At 40.0% G+C, this 18168-nt stretch overlaps 1 long non-coding RNA gene across 1 annotated transcript; it reads left to right on the top strand.

Annotated features, from left to right (window-relative positions):
* The first annotated feature begins 16099 nt into the window (after positions 1 to 16099).
* Positions 16100 to 17391, top strand: LOC122018857. Its single transcript, XR_006121928.1, has 4 exons — positions 16100 to 16706; positions 16801 to 16902; positions 17052 to 17116; positions 17329 to 17391. It is a non-coding gene; the product is annotated as an uncharacterized LOC122018857 (long non-coding RNA).
* The last annotated feature ends 777 nt before the right edge of the window (positions 17392 to 18168 follow it).

Genomic DNA, 18168 nt, shown 5'->3' with positions numbered 1-18168 from the left:
TGGGTCCCTGGCCAAGCACCCACCCGCGAAGCTTGCCCAGGTGCCCGGAGCAATTCTGGGCGCCCAGATCACTTTTTGTCTTTCTCTTTCCTGCAATAAAAAGTTAGTCCATGCATAAAAATTACTCTGCAAAATAGAATTATCACATTAAAAATATAATCAAATTATGACTTAGATCTTATCTTCTCGAGATTAGGATCTAGTCAAGATCTCAGCTTAGATTTCCCAAATGAACCTAAGTTGGACCGACGTCTATTGTTCCCTCAACCAGAAATACGTCCTCTCTGGATCTCTCCTCCAGTTGCTTACCTCCACTTACCAATTGCAAACTTCAGGTCCCTTGATCCACCAAGACTTCCTGCTAGATTTCAACAAATCTAGACTTCCTCCTGCCAGATCTCAACCGATCTAAATTTCGTGCCACCTATTAACCTAGCAGGACTTCCTCCTGCCATATCTCAACCAATCTAGATTTTGTACCAGCTATCAACCTAGATAGACTTCTGCCTGGTGTTCCGGTCCTCTGGACCCATCATGTCCTGCACACTAGGTAAAACGGTTAGACAAACAACATATCTAACTTTAACCTCTTCATCGTGCATTAAAACCTGATTATCAATGCAACATGTACCAACTATCTCTCCCCTTTTTGATGTAATGACAATCTGAGTTAACGTTGAAAAAAAACATACAAGTAAACATTAAACATGTAATGCAAAATTTAAGTGAGTTGGATTTTTCTAACCTAACCCACTATCCTCCCCTTTTGGCATACATAAAAAATTAATACAACTCATTAAACACAAATTTCTAATTGTTCATAAAAGTTGAAAACACAAGTTACAAATATCTGTTTAACTAATGTTTAGAAATTTTTGAACAACTTAAATAAAGTTTTAGCAAAATGAATAAATTTTGTAAATTAAGCTTTTAAATATTGATTACTAGTTCTTAAATTTTGAAAACAAGTTTTATTTTGAAAACAACCATTGCAAGTAAATAGAGTTTACAAAGGTAAAGTTTTTGTTCAGAAAGACTCAGGTCTATTGTAGGGAGGAGCAAATAAAAAAAAAACTTAAAGTAATTTAAAAGTAATTTCTCAATATTTACAAAAGATTTTCAAAAATTTTGAAATTTAAATTTTGCAAAAAGCTAAGGGTGCATTTGGTTTGCACATTTTCCATTTTCATTTTCTAGAAAACGCGCATTTTCAAGAAAACAAAAAATGACTTTTTATCATTCTCTATTTTTTTAGAAAATGCTAGCTATTTTTTTTTAAAAACAGACACGAAAAATACAAACCAAACACCATTTTTCAGAAACACACATTTTTCAAAAAATGGAAATGAAAAACACACAAACCAAACGCACCCTAAACTTCCAAATAATTAAAAACAACATTTTTCAAAAATGTCTTTTAAAATAGATTTGTTAAAACAATAATTTTCAAAACATTTTACATAATATTTTCAAATAAAATTTCAAAGTAATTAGGAAAATTTTTGAAGGAATTTTATATATGGTCTTCCAATGTTAAAAATTAAAATTTTCAAGAGCAAAACATTTTGTAAAGATAAATTTTACAAGAATTTATAAAACTTTTCAAAGTATTTTCTAAAAACATCTCTCTAAATATTTTTCAAAGTATTTTCAGGAAGTTACAAGTACTTTTCAAAGTGTTTGGACTGCTATATTATTTTTCATTACAATTTTTGAAAGAAAATTATTTAAAGCCAATTTTGAAATATCTATTTAAAATATTTTTCAAAAAAAAAAACTTTAAGTAAGTTTTAAAATCCTTTTGTTTAAATAGCTAGTTTGCAAATAGTAGTAAGAAGAAAAAAAATTTAAAAGTAGTTTTTTAAATAGGCTTCCCTTGAATCCGATATTATTTTTAAAAAATAATATTCATCTAAAAATTATTTTTAAATATTTAACCATTAGTTACTAACTAACTATCAGAAGATAGCAGTATTCACTTAGTTAGTCAAGTTAAATATTAATGTCCAGTTAGAAATTTTCTGAAAAATGACTACTTAACTTAATCAATGTATTATTACATTTATAGCCCAGATTGGTTTTGATATACTGATATAAGTATCTAAACTCCAAGCAAAGATACCTATGCATTTAATGTCATTCTAAGTTTTTGAATAGACAATCAAGGTAGACTTAGTGTGTTTGTGAGCTGCTCGTTTATTAAATCTATAAGATCATTCTTCCTATAGATTCGATATATACTAAGGCCAAAATTGCCACGCCCCCAAAGGAATCTCTGCCAGACAAAAATTTGGCAACATCTCCCCTGTATCTGTGACAATCTGAAGTATCACTACAAACAAAATATACATCAACCACAAGCGGCTGGAATATATATACACAACCACGCAGTTATAATCACAGCCCACTTGGCTGGAATGAAACAATCACAACCACGCAGTTATATATAAAGCAACCCACAAGGCCGTACTAAAAACACAAAGGAAAAACGAAGGAAAGTCCACACAAACCAAATAAATACAATGCATGTCGACACGACTTAAACACAAATACAACACCAAAATCATAAGATAGCCACATGGCTAAACACAAATACAATGCCAAAAATAACATTAGGTGAAACTGTCTTCGGATGTGACGTAGGACCCGGCAGACAGGATACTCCGAGCGACACCAACCATCTACAAGCTATCTGAAAATATAAATGTATACATGCGGTGGTGAGTATAGGTAACTCAACGGGTAATAGACAAAATAGTGCATGGTCCATAAACAAACATGGAGATCACAAGTATACAGTCGCAGTAGGGAATAAAGAACATGATCATACTATCATAATCAATGCACCTAAACATATTTGACATAACAACCTGACATATAAACTGTACAAACTACAACTAATATAATGACAGATACATACCCAATCTGGAATCGACACATGGTACAATGATCAGTAAACTCACCGGATCTGCAACAAACCCACTCCAGACACCTATGCAATATAAATACAACTGCATATACATGTAAAATAAATGACATGTATGCAGCATGACAACCATATGCAACAAGCATATCTTAAACAAGTGCAACCACTCACAATCACATGCAACTAGTATCTACTAGGCATGTATGCAATATATATCCACAGATGCACCGCGCATCATATGCAAATATGCATGCATGCTCCATGGTCACCCCTGACACCTCTCCAGACACCATGACCCCGATATAACGGAGAGGCTTGGGTCCGTGACAAACCGTACAAGCCTCACGCACGTAGCCGCTATAAAGCGACTGAGGCGACAGTATACTATGTAGTTATCTAACTACATAGCTAAGGGTCCCTGACCACTCACAACTCAAGCTCTCTGACTACTGTACCCTCAAGACCCACTACTCCAGAGTGGTCGAGGCTGACAGAGTGACAACACTGAGCAGCTGAGTAAGTGCGACAGGACATAGCTCCACTCCCAGCTAGCACTCTCCATCAGTGGTAGAGTGGACAACTATAAAAGACTGACGACCCTCTCAACCACAAGGGAGACTAGTCGTCAGATGCAATGAATGATGAACATGATATATATATAATCATGATACAAACACCATCATCATCCATGCAACCTCTAAACCACATAAGTACTCCACAACATGAATATAATCGTCATGATACCTCCACATATCCCACCAAACACATGTACACACTATACATGTATAATCAACCAAAAATCTCCAAAAATCCCACTAGACACATGTACACAGAACATAGGTACGATCAACATGTATCCTACAGTAAAACACATCAGACACGTGTATACACCACAAATATACAATCAACACAACTCCTCCAAAAGTACATAACGAATACGTGTGTGTGTGTACATACAGTACGCAAATGTAAGGTCAACATGATGACTCCTATAACATATACCATCCTACGTACAATCCCCGTCATATGCACAATCAACATGATAATATAAACAACCTGACAATCCCTACAATCCATACTCTACACGTGTGAACATAGCAGAGTAGATATTAAGAGTAGAGACTGTATATGATATAACTAGAAAACCTCAAAGATCAAGCATAAGTATCAAGCAGAAAAACAACAAACGAACACGATATAAGATACAACAGCCTAATCCATCGAATAATAACCATGCACTAAGTATAAGAAAATCTACATATGTGCCAAGGAAGAAATACCCGCCTTTATCTGTCGACCGTGTCAAATAAACCAACTCGCGTCGAGACGTTCATCTCAACCAAAGTCCTGCAAATCCATGATATAACGATTTAGCTAATTACATATAAATTAAATAGCTAAATCAACTCTCCTAATCTATGAAGTGCAACTATAAATTGAATACGATCCTCGATTAACCACCTAACTAGAGTTAAGTCAGCTTAACTCTAATTAATCCATCATCCTCCTTAGATTTGGTTTAATTTCTCTAATTAACCCTAACCATTCCATAACCCAATTAGATTAGGTTTATACATGCATATCTCCAAAACTCACCCAATTTCATAATCATCTCACAACTAAAAATCGAATCCAATTCATATAATAAATCCATAGCACAACTTACCCAAGATACCCATCGGTCAACACGATCAAAGGGGTTCACTGCCGAGACTGGAATGCCAAACTGTGGATCACCAAACTGACCGAAGCTACATGAACAGCCAAGAATCAATCCAAAAATCCAATCGTACAACAAAGGATTTGCTGAAACCCTAATCCGCAGTACTAAACTCACCTTAACAGTACCTCAAATCTTCAACCAAAACCTTACCTGGCCACAAGAATGCAGAGGGCAGTAATCTGCCCAGAGGAAATCCATCAAGGAGCTATTCCAATGCCTCCCACGAATCCAGCATTAGGAAGAACATCACAAAGGAAACTAATTAGACCATCATCAATGAATCTTCAAGATTCCAAACGAACTTACCTAGATTGATCACCCCTGGTGGTGACAGTCGAACAAAACAGAGAGGAGGAAAAAGGTAAGGATGCAACCAGACCTTCTCGGCTAGAATCTGTTGTTCGGCGATGCAACAAAAATCTAGAGGTGGGTCTGGTCTGTGGAGGAGGCAAGGCTCGGGAGGGGATTGACAAAAGATAGGATCAGCGAAGAAGGTGTTGGATATTGGGGCCTAAATGGACCAATACGATTTTGAGGAGGAAAAATCGGAAGCCATCAATTGTTGAAAGTCGTAATTGACTTCAAAATTGAAATCTACGTTTCGCGTAGATAGATTTAGACTATTAATTTGCTCAAAACCGATTAAGGGTGAATGAGAAATTAATGTTCAAAGTCGGCCCAAAATAACGTTGGTTATTCATTAAGGAAATGCAAGGGAGAATAGTCCCACATCGGAAATTTCCGATGTGCATTCCTTACTTATTAATGATGTTGAGTTATTGGAGTTAACTCAGAAAAGTACCAGGTACTCTCTGCTCAGGGGCGAGCAGGTGCTCGCACCTGTGAGCCCGCCACCCGCCACGTGCGCACGTGCGCACGTGCGCAATGGGCGCTTTGGGCGCTTTGTAGGCGCACTTTGCACTTTGCACTTTGCACTTTGCACTTTGCACTTTGCACTTTGCACTTTGCACTTTGCACTTTGCACTTTGCACTTTGCACTTTGCACTTTGCACTTTGCACTTTGCACTTTGCACTTTGCACTTTGCACTTTGCACCGTCGCGAGGAGCATTGAGGAGCTTAAATTTATGCTCCAGGTGACATTGCAGTGCCTACATGGCACTCGGGTGACGTGTCAGGCTAGTACCTGACATGGCAGTGCCTATGTGGCATCCTCGTGGGCAAAGGGAGATGACTGGACAGTTGGTTGGGCGAACGGATGGCAGCCGTAGATCAACGTTGATCAAAGAAGTATGGTGGATCGCTTGTGATGCGATCTAGAGCGTTGGATCACAATGAGTCACGATCTGACGGCTTGGGATGAGACATGATCTGAAGCATCGGATCAATGGATCCAGATCCGATGGCTGATAGATCTGAGGGTCACAACTCTTAGATCTGATGGATGAGATTAAAGGGGCTATGTGAAGGGTTATAACTCTTCAGTCCGGACGGCCCAGATTAATCCACCCAAAGGTCACACCTCTCCCTAAAGCCTCTTCCTTCTGTATAAATAGAACCCTCCAGATTGGAATCAAATCACTCAACTTAATCTTCTCTTCCTCAAGTATTCACTCACTCATCTTGTGCATTCAAGAGTCCAAGAAGCCTACGAGAAGGTTCGTTGGTCTCGGAAGTCGGAGTGCTACGATTCCGAGACGATTGTCGTCGTTGTATCTTGGGGCAATTGGACCAAAATAACGTTGGTTATTCATTAAGGAAATGCAAGGGAGAATAGTCCCACATCGGAAATTTCCGATGTGCATTCCTTACTTATAACGATGTTGAGTTATTGGAGTTAACTCATAAAAGTACCAGGTACTCTCTGCTCAGGGGCGAGCAGGTGCTCGCACCTGTGAGCCCGCCACGTGAAGCCGAGAAATTCACCGGAGCCGACTTCAAAAGATGGCAGCAGAAGATGCTGTTCTACTTAACAACGCTAAACCTTATACGATTTTTGCGTGAAGACCCGCCAGTCGCTACGGACGGTAGCAAGGCTGCTTGCGATACATGGACGCACGGAGATTTTCTGTGTCGCAACTACATTCTCAACGCCTTGGACAACACGTTGTATAACGTGTATTGTTCATTGGAGACAGCGAAATCTTTGTGGGAATCGCTTGAGAAGAAATACAAGACCGAAAATGCCGGACTGAAGAAATTCATCGTCGGCCAGTTTCTGGATTTCAAGATGGTGGACTCAAAGAGCGTCTCATCTCAAGTCCAAGATATGCAATTAATACTGCATGATCTGGACGCCGAAGGAATGAAGCTGAACGAGTCATTCGCAGTTGCTGCGGTAATTGAGAAGCTCCCTCCGTCATGGAAGGATTTCAAGAATTACCTAAAGCACAAGCAAAAGGAGATAGGGCTGCAAGACCTGATCCTGAGGCTACGAATAGAGGAGGATAATCGAAAGTTATCCGATTCCAGAGGAACCAAGCGGACTATAGGCGATATGTCCAACCTGGTCGAGCCGAACGCTAAAAAGCCGAAGCAGTTCAAGAAGAAGGCACAAGCGAAGAAGTTCAAGGGATCCGCTACAACTGTGGAAAGGCAGGACACTGTCCAAGGACTGCAGACGCGAAGAAGCCAACCAAGGGGCCAAAGGATGTGCGAACCACGCCGCAACCTCTCTTGAGGACTTGGATCTCACTGCGGTTGTATTTGAAGCCAACTTGGTGGATACCAACCCAAAGCAGTGGTTCATTGATACTGGAGCAACTCGTCATATCTGTTCCGATAAGGCGATGTTCTCCAAGTATACTCCGATAAATGGCAGGAAGCTCTATATGGGTAATTCCACGACGTCGCCAATTGTCGGACTCGGAAAAGTTGTTCTGAAGATGACGTCCGGAAAGGAGCTAACACTCATTGATGTACTCCATGTTCCCGACATCAGTAAGAACCTAGTTTCTGGAGCGGCACTAGTTAAGGCCGGATTTAGGCTAGTGTTCCAGTCAGACAACTTTGTACTTACGAAGAATAATATCTTCGTAGGAAAGGGGTACCTAGAAAAGGGTCTATTCAAAATGGTTGTAATGCTTGTACTCCGAAATATTGATGGTAATAAAATAAATGCTTCCAGCTATGTTGTTGAGTGTTTTAATTTGTGGCATGATCGACTCGGACATATGCATAATAATACTCTTAAACGTCTCGTCAAATTAAATTTATTACCAAACGTCAATGTTGACGGAACACACAAATGTGAAGTGTGCGTGGAAGCAAAAATGACGAAACTACCTTTTCATTCGGTGGAAAGGTCAACGACTCCTCTAGAGTTAATACATAGTGATCTATGCGACTTGAAATTTGTGCAAACTAGAGGAGGTAAAAAGTATTTTATTACTTTTATCGATGACTGCACAAAATTCTGTTATGTCTTTCTTTTAAGAAGTAAAGACGAAGCCCTAGAGGCATTTAGAACTTATAAAACAGAAGTTGAAAATCAACTTGACAAACGAATTAAAATAATTCGTAGCGATAGAGGTGGAGAATATGGTGCACCGTTTAATGAATTTTGTTCAGAATCTGGCATTATTCATCAAACAACGGCACCTTACTCACCTCAATCGAACGGTGTTGCCGAACGTAAAAATCGGACACTAAAAGAGATGATGAATGCCTTGTTGATAAATTCAGGCTTACCTCAAAACTTGTGGGGGGAAGCAATATTATCGACAAATCACATTCTCAACAAAATCCCTCATAAGAAAAGTGATAAAACTCCTTATGAACTATGGAAAGGCCGCGAGCCATCGTACAAATACCTGAAAGTGTGGGGGTGCTTGGCAAAGGTCGAAGTACCTAAACCAAAGCAAGTAAAGATCGGACCTAAAACGTTCGATGCGGTATTTGTCGGATATGCCCATAATAGTAGTGCATATCGTTTCATAGTTCACAAATCAGACATTCCTGATATTCATGTGGGAACAACCATAGAATCTCGGAATGCAATATTCTTTGAAAACGTATTCCCAAATAAGAAGGGAAATGTTGAAAATGATAACAACGGAAGTTCAAACGAGAATGTCGTTACCGAACTTAGCTGTTATAAAAGAACTATTGACGATCAAAACAAAGAGCCACGTCGTAGCAAATGGGCTAGAGTTGAGAAATCGTTCGGGCCAGATTTCATGACTTTCATGTCAGAAATGGAACCAAGAACATTAAGTGAGGCTCTCTCTAGTCCCGATGCTCCAATGTGGAAAGAAGCTGTCAATAGTGAGATTGAGTTTATCATGAATAATCATACTTAGGAATTAGTAGACCTTCCTTCTGGTAATAAACCATTAGGTTGTAAGTGGATACTAAAACGCAAGTATAAAGCTGATGGATCAATTGACAAGTATAAGGCCAGACTTGTAGCCAAAGGGTACAAGCAAGAGGAAGGCCTTAATTACTTCGACACCTACTCACCGGTGACAAGGATTACGTCCATACGAGTGCTAATAGCCATTGCAGCACTGTATGACCTTGAAATACATCAAATGGATGTTAAGACTGCGTTCTTAAATGGTGAGTTGGAAGAAGAAATTTATATGGAGCAACCCGAAGGGTTCGTAGCTCCAAGAAATGAGAAAAAGGTGTGTCGACTTGTTAAGTCGTTATACGGACTTAAGCAAGCGCTAAACAATGGCACGAAAAATTTGACAAAGTAATGCTGTCAAACGAATTCAGAATAAATGAATGTGACAAATGCATTTATGTCAAAGACACACCCAAAGGCTATATAATCGTCTGTCTGTACGTAGACGACATGCTAATAATGGGCAGTAATCATGATGTAATCATGACTACAAAGAAAATGTTGACCAAAAATTTCGATATGAAAGATATGGGTCAAGCAGATGTTATATTGGGAATTAAAATTCTCAGGTCATCAGAGGGGATAGTTCTAACACAATCCCATTATGTAGAATCAGTATTGAAAAGATTCAATGCGTACGATCTTTCTACTGTAAAAACACCTATGGATCTAAGTCAACACTTAGCGAAAAACCATGGTGAGACCATATCGCAGTTGGAATACTCTCGGATAATAGGCAGTTTGATGTATCTTACAAACTGCACACGTCCGGATATTGCCTGTACGGTCAACAAGCTGAGTCGTTTCACCAGTAATCCAAACGACGCCCATTGGAAGGCATTGATGCGAGTTCTTAGATATTTGAAATATACTATGAACTATGTATTACATTATGAAAAATATCCCACTGTGTTGGAGGGATATTGTGATGCTAATTGGATATCAGATACAAAAGACTCCAAATCCACTAGTGGATATGTATTCACGATCGGTGGGGGAGCAGTATCTTGGAAATCCACTAAGCAGACGTGCATTGCTCGGTCAACTATGGAATCCGAGTTTATAGCACTAGACAAAGCAGCTGAGGAAGCTGAATGGCCGCGGAACTTCTTGGAAGATATTCCGAGCTGGGAAACCTGCTGCCGTACTAATCCACTGTGATAGTCAATCGGCGATTGGAAGGGCACAGAGTAATATGTATAATGGGAAATCACGACATATACGTCGTAGACATAATACCATTAGGCAGTTGATCTCGAATGGAGTGATTGCAATCGACTATGTTAAGTCCAAAGATAATTTGGAAGATCCTCTAACGAAGGGGTTGAGTCGAGATCAAGTATACTGCTCATCAAGAGGAATGGGATTAAAAATCTACAACTGAAAACGACTGTAGCGGTAACCCAACCTTGTTGACTGGAGATCCCAAGATCTTGGTTCAATGGGACAACAAAGTTACAGAAGTTGTGGTCCAGCACATTAGATAGTTTATCTCTATCCCAATCCTAGGATGAATTTGTGCTGTCCTACCTCATGTAGTGATGTTAAGCTTATGCTTTTAGTGACTTCTATACCTGATAAGGTGGAGTATGGTAGGATACTCTTGATAGAAGTGTCAGCTATGTGAGTGTGAAGACAGGCCGCTTCAATGAAACACTCATGAATCCAAGATTGTATCCATGGCCGAAACGGAACCAACCATGAGAACCTAAAGTAGGTGAGATAGATCTCTGTGTGGGTGTTATTGTCTTAGTATATACAAACAGCTGAGCAGTTCAAGACATCACGTTCACTGCGCAGCCTAGTATACTCGATAGCATTCCACTACGGAAGGTTCAAAGCCACAAGCTACCTCTCCCGATGCAGTGACTTATCGATTGGACTCTTGTAAAGTGTCAGCATGCATACACGCATTACATTAATTTCCATTCATGTGGGGGATTGTTGGATATTGGGGCCTAAATGGACCAATACGATTTTGAGGAGGAAAAATCGGAAGCCATCAATTGTTGAAAGTCGTAATTGACTTCAAAATTGAAATCTACGGTTCGCGTAGATAGATTTAGACTATTAATTTGCTCAAAACCGATTAAGGGTGAATGAGAAATTAATGTTCAAAGTCGGCCCAAAATAACGTTGGTTATTCATTAAGGAAATGCAAGGGAGAATAGTCCCACATCGGAAATTTCCGATGTGCATTCCTTACTTATTAATGATGTTGAGTTATTGGAGTTAACTCAGAAAAGTACCAGGCACTCTCTGCTCAGGGGCGAGCAGGTGCTCGCACCTGTGAGCCCGCCACCCGCCACGTGCGCAATGGGCGCTTTGGGCGCTTTGTAGGCGCACTTTGCACTTCGCACTTCGCGAGGAGCATTGAGGAGCTTAAATTTATGCTCCAGGTGACATTGCAGTGCCTACATGACACTCGGGTGACGTGTCAGGCTAGTACCTGACATGGCAGTGCCTATGTGGCATCCTCGTGGGCAAAGGGAGATGACTGGACAGTTGGTTGGGCGAACGGATGGCAGCCGTAGATCAACGTTGATCAAAGAAGTATGGTGGATCGCTTGTGATGCGATCTAGAGCGTTGGATCACAATGAGTCACGATCTGACGGCTTGGGATGAGACATGATCTGAAGCATCGGATCAATGGATCCAGATCCGATGGCTGATAGATTTGAGGGTCACAACTCTTAGATCTGATGGATGAGATTAAAGGGGCTATGTGAAGGGTTATAACTCTTCAGTCCGGACGGCCCAGATTAATCCACCCAAAGGTCACACCCCTCCCTAAAGCCTCTTCCTTCTGTATAAATAGAACCCTCCAGATTGGAATCAAATCACTCAACTTAATCTTCTCTTCCTCAAGTATTCACTCACTCATCTTGTGCATTCAAGAGTCCAAGAAGCCTACGAGAAGGTTCGCTGGTCTCGGAAGTCGGAGTGCTACGATTCCGAGACGATTGTCGTCGTTGTATCTTGGGAACGAATTGCAACAATCCGTTAAGCACCGTAGCGGAGCAATATCGTTTACGGAGATAGTGTCGAACACTAGCCTCGACGATCAGTTTGCATACTCCGGAATTTACCGGAAACAACAGAAGGCTTGTCCGGCAGTGGGTTGATCGCGACTGAAGTTCGATGCTAGGGCTCGGTTCCCCCTGTCGAAGATCTTCCTACGCAGGCGACGACCTAGAGAGGAAGACAACCCAACAACCTCTGATGATTAGCAGAGAAGAAAGAAGGATCAGTGGTCGCACAACGCTGATGCGATCGGGCGGTGTCCGCAGGCAGCACGGCATCAAGCGGCGTCAGCAGTGGAGATGGATCGGGGAAGATGGAGGTCGCGCGAGACTCCACATCGGCAAATCTAGGGCACGACGATGAGGGAGAAAGGATCGACAAATTTGTGGAGGAGAAGATCGAGTGGCGGAGGTGAGGGACGGTGGAGGAGAAGACCTCCATCGGCGGTGAACTCACGGCGGCTGGCGATCGGACAGAAAGAATCGCGAGAGAAGAAAGGGTATTCGTGTTGGGGAAAAGAGAAAGGTCGGAAATCGGCGATTTGGGTTGGGGAAGAATAATAAGAAAATGAATTTATAAATAAAACATTTTCTCTCTTAAACAGGTATCCCAAATAGGCTTTTACTATACCCCGAATTCATCCCCTCAAAACGGCTCATACAGACTTCATTTAAATTCCGAAAAATCTCTAAAAAATCTTGAAAAATTCGATAAGAGTTTTCGTCCAATAATATTTATTATTTATTGATCCTATCCGAACGGCTGACTCAACGGACGCTGGGCACGTGGCGCTCTCCTGGTCGATGATGTGGGTCTTCGACTGGTCGTACGAAGCTCCGGCGACCCTGCATAGAAGTCAGGCCGGGAAGGGGTTCCCGGCGACGACCCTCCGACGTTCAAGTCAGGCAAGCAAGTGGTAAAGAAAGTGGCTCCAAAGCTTGTAGAGTGCGTACCTCCGGCGAAGTCTGCGGCTCTTTATATAGAGCGGTGAAAGAGCCTCTACACGCCCACCGAGGCGTGTACGTGTCCGCAGCCCATACCTCGGTATGTGATTGTCAGAAAGCTTACCTGACGCCATACTGCAACAGTCCCATCGCGCCTTCGATGGGACAACAAGACACCCCGTTGTCAGACTAGGAGTATGGCTTAGTCATATGACTTGACGGCTGTCAGAAGATGTTCCTGTTCTCCTTTACCCACCGCCGGCCGGGACGTACGTCCGGCCGGCTGGACGGAGACCATCGTCCGGACGGCCTTCATCCCCTGCGGCGGCCGGGCGGCACGCCCCTCACGTCTCGCCTGTCGCTTGCGTTGAAATGCTGGGGAGACCTTCGGGCGAGTGCCTTCCGCTCGGCTCTTAGACATTGTTTCATTGAGCGTCGGAACCCCAACTTTAGTCGGGGTGCCTATTGCCTCAGCTATTCACCGGCTGGTCTGCCTATCCGGTCGGCCACTTCGCCTTTTGACTCCAGCGTGGCATGGACCCCTCAGAATGGGGGTCCCCCGTTCTAACCGCCGGATCATTTATTTTACGATATCTTACAAAAATAATTTTATAACACTGAAAAATATTTTTTAAAAACATAAATAAATAATTTTCTTAGAATTTCTAATTCACTTGAAAATTTATTTTATAATAAAAGTCCTAATCTAACATTCCAGTTTAATTCTTAAGTTTCTAATGTTAAATTTAATTTAAGTTTGAATTCATGTTTCGAGTTTAATTCAATTTAATTCAGTTTTAAGTTTAAGTTAATTAAATTGTAGTTTTTTTTTAATTATTTGTTTAATTAAGATTTAGATTTAAATTAATTAACTTAATTAATTAAACTTTAAGTTTAGGATTTCATTAAAGTAAGGTTTTCAAAATAATTGTTAAAGGAATAAAAATATTTTTTAAAGAATTTTTAAAATTTTTTAAAGGATTTTTAAAATATTTTTAAAGAATTTTAGATGATTTTTAAAGGATTTTTTAAATAATTTTAAAATAATTTTTAAAATGATTTTTAAAAGAATTTTTTAAAAAAATTAAAATAATTTTTAAAGAATATTTCTTAAAAGAAAATGTAATACGTTAATTTATTTTAATTTATCTTCATTAATTAATTTTATTTTTATTAAATTTATCTTAATTAATTTAATTTATTTTAATTTAATTTATCTTAATTTGTTTATTTTAATTTAATCTAAATTTAAATTAATTTAATTTAATTTTAAATTAAATTTTAATTTATTTTACTCATTATTCATCTTATCCGATCTATATTTTCAATCAAGGAACCTTATAATTTTGTGAGCTGAGTTAAGTTTAAATTTGAGGGGTTGGTTTAACTTGTGTTAGTTCAAGTTTAATTTTGGATTTAATAGGCATATATTCTTTGGATAAATTTCTAAGCTATGATTTGTCACCTAAACATCATTAAAATAACCACGCCTTCGAAATTTTCTAAATAGTTCTACCCACTGAACTTAGTGTAAAATTTTGGTCTAACTAGTTATGATTAGTGAGAGGTACCTTCAGTTAGTCCCACTAAGCTAAATGCACCAAGTTGAAGTCATATCTTCCTAGACATGTATAGACAGAACTTCCCTAACCTACTATCATCCAAAACTTTTCAGTACTATTTATCAAGTTAAACTTTTTTGTCCCTATTTAACCTAGTCCTAATTACTGAGTTAGGTAAATTATTGCTTTGGAGGTGCCAACTAATTTGGAGCCTCCCCTGAATTATTAAATTTTGGGTTTAGGTTTTAGGTTTATGTCGATAGGTATATAAAATTGATTGAGTCCTACTTGCTCGGTTAGACAAACTTTTAGAATTCAAGCTTTCGTTTGTTTCTTATTTTTGGCTTATAAGTGATATAAATATTTTATTTGTTGAGTTGGACTAATATCCGAGTTCGGATTTATTGTACATAGCTCATTGTGATCTAAGTATCATGTCGAGGTACTTGGATCGTGTTGTGAATTTTTCTAACAATTCTTTTATATTGGTTACGTCAGTTTTCAATTTAGAATTTTCTTTCTTAAGTCTTTCGACCTGAGTTGGGTTAGTCTTTTCGATTTTGAAATTAAGTTGTTCCTTAATGTGTTGATTTTCCTTAAGGAGTGTGTCATTTTATTTTTCAGATTTAACTAATTGCTTATTAAGACAAGCAATAATTTTAAAGAATTTTACAGTTAAGATAGATGATACCTCATTCAAACTTTCAGAAACGAGTGCAGAGTTATTACTGGATTCGTATTCAAACTAGGGATGACAATTTTACCCGAATCCGATGGGTAATCCGACATCCAACCCGAATGGAGGAGGATATGGAGGAGATTTTTATACCCGATTATAGTAAATGGGTATTCGGGTATGAGTATTTCGGGTATGGGTATGGAGGCGGATGTGGTAAAATCCTACCCATATCCTACCCGATACCCCATATATATATATATATATATAAGCCTCATTTTTTATTGGGAAAGAAAAAACTTTAGCACGCTTTTCCTCATAGAAAAAAAGACTTAGTTTGTCTCTTTATTCGGTCATCAACACGTATCTCATCTTTTTTTCCACGGGAAATATTCACCAGATCGAAGGAGCGCGAGACGAGGAAAAGCTGACAAGTACATCGAAATATTTTTTTTTAAATGAGAATGGTATGGAGTAATAGGATGATGGGTAGGATATGGGTACCCGAAACTCCGACGGGTATGGGGATGGGTATGAAAGTTAAATACCCGATGGGTATTGGGATGGAGATGGGTATAGATATAATAAATGAGGATGGATATAGAGGATATGAAATCCTACCCAAATCTTACCCATTGTCATCCTTAATTCAAACTCATCATTTTCTGGTAAATTTTAAGTTCATCCATTGATAAATTTAATTCATTTTCTAGTCCACTCCCAAAATGGAGGTGTAAAATACAGAAAATGGTAGAAAATAATAAGGGAATTTTTAGAAATTTTTAGAAATTTTTCGAAAATTTTTCGGAGCTCGTATGGACGAGTTAGCGGGGATAAAAAAAGGAGTCCGGAAAAGCCTGTTTAGGCTACCCATATAAGCGAGGAAGTGTTTATTTTTATAAATTCCTTTTTCTTTATTTTCTTCTTCCTTGCCGTTTCTTCCTCCTCACCGCGCCCGACACCCATCTGCCCTAACCGCTGCTCACGGCAGTTCCTTCTCCTCTCGCGTGAGCCGGGACCAAAGAGAGGTCGGCGCTTCTCTTCTCCTTATTTCTTCCCCCCACGCCGCCGACTCCTTCCTGCCGACGCCGCCCTTCTCTTCTCCTCCATCCCTGCCCAAGCGCCGGCGTGCACGAGCCACTGCCGGTCGAGCCGTTGCCTGTGCCCTCGTACCCTCTGTTGATCTCCTTTCTTTTCCGACGACACCACACGAGCGCCGACTACCTTGCTCCTCACGCGCGCCACCACCGTCCTGGCACCACTTCCTCTTCCTCTGCCCTAGTCTCACCGGCCGGTCTCACCAGGAGTCGGTAGACGCTCGGCTGCCCACAGACCTCGCTGAGTAGAACCCTACCCGACGGTTCACCATCGACGATCTGCCCTTGCCGAGCCTAGTTGATCTGGCCGCAGTCACCATCGGCTGCCAATTGATCCTCTTCCATCTACTTTCCATGCCTTAGTTTCCTAGTGCTGGGCCTTTCTTCCTGCATCACAGCAACATCTGGAAGACATCAGAGAGGAAGCTCGAGTTTGAATTCAGGTAAGATGTGTTTGGTTCTAGATTGGTAGGATCTAGTGATATTTTCTGTTTTTTTTTTAAGTGTTAAGCATAGTGGTGCGACTTATTGATGTAGCTTTGGCGAGGAGGTTAGCCATTCGTGGATAGCTGCTGCCACCAGATCCTTTGCTTCGGCTGTGGATCATCGGTTGAGGTTTCAGAGTTGGATTAAATTTAGGTAGGAATTGGTACATACTTAATTGCTTATGTGTTTGAATTAGGTGATTGATTATGTAGATGATTAATCATGTGTAAATGGAATTAAGTTTGGATTCCATGTGTTGATAGATTCAGTAGTCACTACAACTTTCTCTATTTGTTTTTCAGCGGCAACTCTTGATTCGGCAGTAACCTTTTTGTTTGTGGATCAATAGCAGTGACTTGGAGTTGAGGTAAGATATAGAGTTTTTGATCATGTTGTCAATGATTGATGGATAGGTTAATAACTAATGTTAACCTAGGTATATGTATTGAATTGGAGATAAATTGAATTACTAGCTAGTTAGATTGATTAGGGTTTTAGCCTAATTTAGCCTTAAGGATTTTATTTAGCTATGCATTTGAGTTGTAGCTAAATAAAGATGTATGTATATTGGTGACACAGGACTTTGATACGAGACGAGCATCTTGGCGTTGGATTTGACTGGATTGGACTTGCTATTTGAGGCGGGTACTTCTTGACTTATCTTTTATGATATTGTCAATTGGATATGCATAGTATTTTATAGCTACAAGCAATGATCATGTTTGTCTTTGGTATGTCACGGTTTGATACCCATAGCATGTTCTGTTTTGTCGCTTGTTATGTATCCAGATTTATACCTTGTGATTATTGTCATGAGTTCCTTAATTCCTAGAGTAAGTGACATACCATGCTTTACTGAGTTTAGGACTAGATTCTGGATTTTTATTATCTGGCATGTGTATCTATATTTTTATATCATATCTGATCTGTGTACCTAGACCTTTTGCTTTGATCCATGTACATTGTTGGTACATAATTTATGGAGGTGGATATGTTTAGGACCTAGGTTGTTATACCATAGAGGACCTGTATACCCTAGATCTGTGGATTTGACTTACTTGTACTAGGGTACACATTTCTATATATATATATGGATTTAGTTCAGGATATTGTCATGCTTAGTTTCATGCACCATTCGCATGATTGCATGCTGCGTGATAGGCTGCTCCATTATGGTAGAGCATATCGCCAGTTTCATCATTGTTCGGTGCTCCGTTGGTCCACTCATGGGTAGCGTGACGCAGCGTGGTAGCACGTCAGTTTTGCTCTGTTCGGTGCTCCGTTGGTCCGCTCATGGGTAGTGTGACGTAGCATGGTAGCACGTCAGGGATCCCTCCCCGTCATGATGTACCAGGAGATGAGAGCATTGCGCTCCCCCATTTATGATTTGGGGTAGGAGTATGTGTGTACTCCGACAGC

Source organism: Zingiber officinale, chromosome 9A, assembly GCF_018446385.1.
Source record: "Zingiber officinale cultivar Zhangliang chromosome 9A, Zo_v1.1, whole genome shotgun sequence".
Taxonomy (NCBI): Eukaryota; Viridiplantae; Streptophyta; class Magnoliopsida; order Zingiberales; family Zingiberaceae; genus Zingiber; species Zingiber officinale.
Note: the sequence above shows the minus strand (reverse complement) of the source record. Positions and strands in the feature narration are given on the sequence as shown.